The sequence below is a fragment of the Petaurus breviceps genome, unplaced genomic scaffold (genome assembly GCF_028583685.1).
Source record: "Petaurus breviceps papuanus isolate PSGF00001 unplaced genomic scaffold, PetGlider_PUasm1.0 220, whole genome shotgun sequence".
NCBI classification, from domain to species: Eukaryota; Metazoa; Chordata; class Mammalia; order Diprotodontia; family Petauridae; genus Petaurus; species Petaurus breviceps.
The window spans coordinates 17,475,531-17,481,713 of record NW_027185876.1 but is presented as its reverse complement, the minus strand read 5'-3'; positions in this window follow the sequence as shown (position 1 = coordinate 17,481,713).

Genomic DNA, 6,183 nt, shown 5'->3' with positions numbered 1-6,183 from the left:
ACTGGATGAAGATCCAGCAAAGGAGACTGAGAAGGAATAAAGATATGGGGAGGCAGAAAACTACAAGAAAGTAGTTTCACAAAAAAACTAGAGAAAAGAAAGTATCTAGAAGAATGAGGTGATAAATGGTATTGAAGGCTGCAGAGGTCAAGAAGGATGAGGACAGAAAGGCGATTGGAGTTGGCTGATTGTTTATAACTATGGACAGATCAATTTTGGTTGAATGGTGAAGTCAGAAACCATACTGTAGAGAATCAAAACGAGAAGAAGAAAGGAATTGGAGGCATCAACTGTAGATAGTTTTCTCAAAGAGCTTAGCCACAAAAGTGAGGAAAGCTATGGGGCAATAACTAGCAGACATGGTAGATCAAGCAAAGGTTTTAAAGATGGGAGAGATATGAGCATGTAAGAAAAGACTGAAGATTGAGAGAGTGAGATTGATAGAGAAGGCAAGTACTGGAGAAGATGGGATGGGATGAGATGGAATGACATTACTTGCACATATAGAGAGGTTTGTCTTTGACAAGGAGAAAGGCCATCTCATTACATGAAACAGAGGTAAAGGCAGAGATAGTGGCAGAAGTCACCTAAGAGATGTGAGTTAAGGTGGCATGAAGAAGAGAAATCTCTTAGTGAATTGCCTTGATATTTCAGTGAAATATAAGGAAAGTTTCCTCTTCCCCTCCCCTATAAACAAGAGAAGGTAGGAGAAGGGGAAGCTATGGGATATTTGAGAAGGTCTTAAAGGATTGCCTGGTAGCAGTGAGTGCCCAGTTGAGAATAAATAATATAAATTTGCTGGAGATGCAGTTTGCATGGTTTCACTATATTTTCTACCTTCATTTCATAGCACCTGAGCTTTGAAGGCAGCATCTGGTAGAAACAATCCAAAAACGAGGTTTGGCAGGGCAAGATTCCTGATATAATAAGGGAGCAAGTGATTCAAGAGAAGAGGACAGTGTAGAGTTAAACTAGTTCACTAAGGGGCTAAGATGGGGAAGAAAGAAGAGTGTAATAAATGAAGGGGTGATGGACTGGAGAAGACTAATAGATTGAAGGACCAAAGGTCACAGTGAAGGCAAAGAACTTGGTATGGGACTGCAAGGCAGAAGAAGAGGTGGAATGACAACAGACTGTGATCAGACGAGGCAATTTCAGAGTTCATAAACATGAAAGTTGAGTATTTGTGCATGATAGTAATAATAAGTGATATCTGTGTAACTGAGGTGGGGTGGAGAAGTAGGTCATGAGAAATGAATAAGTTGAGGAAGTGAAGTAAGTGTGATTGAGGGAACATCAATATGTGTTGGAGTCCTTTAGTTAGAGAGTAAGAGTTGAGTAGAAAAAGATTGTGAGTTAGGTAGTGAACTCATTGAGGAAAGATGGAAAGAAAGTCAGTAGATAACAGATACCAGAATTTAGATTGGGTGGTAAGATATGGATTGAATGTCTCTCAAAGGAAGTGAGGTTACACAGTGACAGAGGTACAGGGAAAGCCTAGAAGTAGCAATAGGGATCAAGAAATATTCCAACTCCCCCAGTGGACTGCCCACATGAGGGAAGTGCAACCCATGCTGGAGAGGCTGGCCAGGGATGCTGTGTCATCAAGAGATAGTCAGGTCTTGGTGAGAGCCAGAAGCTGAAAGGAGTGGGAAATAAAAAGATTTAAGATGAAAGCAAGTTTGTTACCTATGGAGCAGGTATTCCAGAGGGCACAGTAGAAGGGGTGGGTAGCTTTAGATTATGACATTAGGGAGGTTGAGGGGAAATAAGAAAGTGGGCAGTGGAGGATAGGGATGTTTTGTAAGAAAACAACCAGGAGTTCTGATTTGCTGGAATTGTGGGTGTGGGAGAGTATGACCAGATGGGAGTTTGTTCATAATTTTCAAATGATTGCAAGAAAGTTTTTAATATGAGTAGGACTTTGGTCTCAGAGTGGGGTCCTCTCAGGGTCTTAGGCAGCTTAGGTGAAAAGAACAATGAGGGCAAATTGAAGAAATCTCATTTCTCTTCTACCTATGGAGTTAGGCCAGGCTGCAAAATAGACCCTACTCTTAGAGCAGCAAGGAATTGAATCTCTCTGTCTCCTTGCAGGTAGGAAGGATTCCCAATCGGTGGGAAGTGGCCAACCTTGAGGACAGCACATTCATGGAATGATGCTTCTCCCTGATTCCCTTCAGGCAGGAAGAGACTGGATGAGAATAGCATATAATAGAATGGCATGTAAACTTAAAAAAAATCTTCAGATGGCATGAAATTGAGATTTAGCCCATTTTCAAAGTTGATCTAATGGAGTGAATGCTATCTAACTCAAATGAACTGATTATCTCATTCATGTATTAAGACTTCTTTACTTCTTTATTCAGCAAACATTTCATTAATTATAATAGAATTGTGAGCGGAAAGAGTCCTTAGAGGCCATCTCATTCAGTCTCCTCATTTTACAATGCAGTCAAAGACAGTCAAGAGAAGTAGTGACAAACCTAATTCCATAAAACCAGTGAGAGGCATGTCTACTGGAGTGAAATGGGACAAAAAGGAACACTAGCCAACGTGGCTGCTCCTTAGTCCCTCCGGGGAAGAGTTTGCTGGGGAAAGATGTGGAAACTCATAGACTAAAAGGAGATTTGGGATAATCCATTAGTTTCACTTATTTGAGCTCTCTCTGGTGACCATTGCTAGAGAACATGGAGCATGGATCACATTTTGAGGATCAGAATGAGCCAACACCTAGAATAGAATACTTGATTCTTGACCTTTAACACAATATAGGATGAAATGGAAGTGCAAAAGACTTACAAAAAGGTACATATAAGGGTGGAGTCAAGATGGCAGAATAAAGGTAGGGACTAGTCCAAGCTCTCCCAAATTCCTCTCCAAAAACGTTAAAATAGTGCCTCAAATACTTACAAGCACACACACAATATGGTGTTGTCCAATAGAATGCGGGCTTATTTAGGACAAGGGGCTATGTTATTTTTGTGTTTGTATCTCCAGTGCCATGGCCAGAACACAATAAATTCTTGTGGAATGATCTAGAATTGATGTGGCCAAGGACACATGGAAGTAGTTTCAGATGAGACTATATGGATTCCTACTGTGCAGGATAAAATTCATTACCACTATCCAAAAGGAGGCTGGTCTAAAAAATTTCCTTGTCATTATCAGTGCCAACCTGGAGCAAGAAGATAGCTAGTAAAACTGTTTCCTGGTCGCTTGGTCTGTCTCTAGCTATAGTTAAAGGGAGTTGATTTATGACTTCATTGCAATAAAGAATGCTCAATTGTGGGAGCTCATTCTGTCAATGCAGGTTGGCTACTTCTCTGCAATGTATAGTTGCAATTCTCATAGAGTAGCAATTCTCTGCAATTTATAATTTATTGTTAACTGAGATGTCAAGTGATTTGCCTAGAGTCAGACAGATAATACATATTAGAAGCTGGATTTGAAACCAGTTCTTGGCATTGAGGGGAGTTCTCTATGCCCTATGTCACACTGAATGTCACTAGTTATATGACTTTTAAACTGTATACCCATCAACTACCACTGAATTAAACTCCAATATATTAAAGACACTTGCACAGAGGATTACTGTCTGCTTAGCAGGGATCAGTTCCTTTAAGCAAGTTGGCAATGAGTCCTTGAGAAACAGTATGGTTTGATGGGAAGAATACTGGACTGAGAAGAAAGAGACCTGAGTTCTAGGTCTAGCTACTCTTGTCATGAGCTTTATAATGGAAAAAGGTACTTCCTTTCTCTTGGATTCAGTTTCTTTTCCTGCCAAAGAAGGGGATTGTAATACCTGATTTCAAAGTCTCCTTCCGGGCCTAACATTATAGGATTCAATGGTGTTGTCATCTTGACAGAGGTGATACTGATGGAGTGAAGAAAGGTTCAGAATGGGTAAAATAGCAAAGCTGAGCAGAAATAGCTAGGAAGGAAGGGGGAGGCAGAATTAGGGGACTAGGAGCAGAAGAGTAGCAGTTACACAGTAAAACTATGTGCATTGAGTTGAGTTGGAGGCAGGGCCTGGGGCAAGTGGGTCATTAAAGAAAGATATAACATCAGGGCATGTTATATGATTAGCCTGAGGCCACATGAATGTCACAGTATCTTTGGCGTGTATCTGGTTTCTCTTTTGAGGGGTATCTACTTTTAGGCATTGTTTTTTTAAGCAGAGCTCTCAGCAGAAGGGATTCCTGCTCAGGCAGAAACTATTAGCACTTGACTACATTTAATAGGCTAGATAAGAGTTAGCATGACATAGTGAAGAGAGAACTGGGCTCAGGGTCAGGAAAACATAGGTTCAAATGCCATTTTTGACACATTCTAGTTGTGTGACGCTGGATAAATCCCAACCACTCAGTGGCCCAGGCTACTCTCTAAGACTTTGTTAGAGAACTGATCATCATTAATAGGGGGAGATTCCTTACCAAGGGATCCCTACAACAATGAAATCAAAATTCCTTCCATCCCCATCCTCCTCCAAATCCAGTAGAATAATTTCCAAGGTCCCTTTCAACTCTGAGATTCTCCAGTTCTATGAATATGGTCCATGTTGGAACTTCAGGAGGATGAGTGAGAAGCACAGAGATTCCAGGATGGGAGCTCTGAAGACGAAAGCCATGAGCGCATCCACTGGACTTACAGAGAGCGTGGAACAGAACAAAATGGAAAAAACAATGGCCAGTGGGCTTTAGCTTGGAGATGAGGAAAGGAATATTCTCCTGAAGGCCTGTCACAAGTCAATGAAAGGAAAGAAACAGGAAGGAAAGTTCCTCTAAGGATATGAAGGGGACCTATAATCATGATTTTGATCTAGGACTGGATGGGGGAGGGGGTAACAGGAAGATGGACAGACTAAAATGACTGTAACCCCAAATCTCAGCATCTATCATAGAAAGGGACTGGTAGGGACACCACATTCAACCTAGAAAATTCTGTTTCCCTTGCACTATTATATGCTAGGTATAGAGCTTCAATACTGTGCAAAATTAATGGAATAAGATGTTTACTTGGAATAGACCACAATTGGCTTAATTTATTTTTCCTTTGCCCCCTAATTTCCCCAAATTGTAGCAAAATTGGGTTCATCATCTAAATTGTCTCTGATGCTAGACTGTAATGCATATGATCTGAAAAAAAGTTAACTGAAAAAGGTGGTGGGGATGGGGGTAAGCCCCCAACTGATTGATCTCTCATAGTTATAGTTAATGATTTGTCTAAACACTGCTCTACAGTTTAAAGATCATTTTGCTTTTAACAATGCTGTGAAAACAGAGTTATTACAAATATCAGTCCCATTTTCCAATGAAAAAATGATGCCTACAGAGTAAGTGACTTGTCAAGGTCTGAAGAGAAGTGCCAAAGATAGGGCCATAATGCCTAGGTTCATATCTTGTCCTGCTTCCACTGAGACTGTAAATTCTAGGAAGGCAAGTGCCTTCTTAGTAATCATTTTTGTACATATCTTGGACTTATCACATTGCCCTGCATGTAGGAAGTACTCAGTAACTGTATGTTAGATGGAACAGGCAATCATAGTTTTAGAACTTGACAGTCTCAAAGATCCCCTAATCCAGCAATAATTGTTAGGTTTCAGATAAGAATACTGAGCCCTAGAGATAGTAAGTAGCTTGCCTAATGAAACTCAAGTGGTAAGTACTGGGGTTGGGATTTGAACCCAGGTTCTCCTACTTCCACATTCAATGCTCTTTCCAAGAATGAATAAAATCTTTCCTCTTATAACTGAGAAATGGTGATAGCAAAGAACCACAGCAGCCATCTAACAGGGGAAATAATGCATCACAATATTTGGAGCTGGATGGGAATATAGAGGTAATGTGGTCTAACAATTTTTCAGATAAGGAAACTGAAGTCTCTAGATGCTAAGTGATTTATCTAAGATCACACAGTTATGAAATGGCAGAGCCGGGGTAAGAATCCATACCTTCTGTATTCAGAGCCAGTACGTGGATATGGTGGTAGGCCCTGCTTGATAACAGTTCCAGTGACTTATTTACTCAAAGGAAAGCATCACCAGATTATTATTTATCATGTTGGCAAATGGAAAGCAGGGACATTGTGTCAGTCATGGGGGGGAGGGAAAGTTTGGAGGGGGGTCTTTTGGCCCCAGGGAGTAGTCTGCAGACAGTCGAGTTGGAGAAAGGCATCCAGAAATCC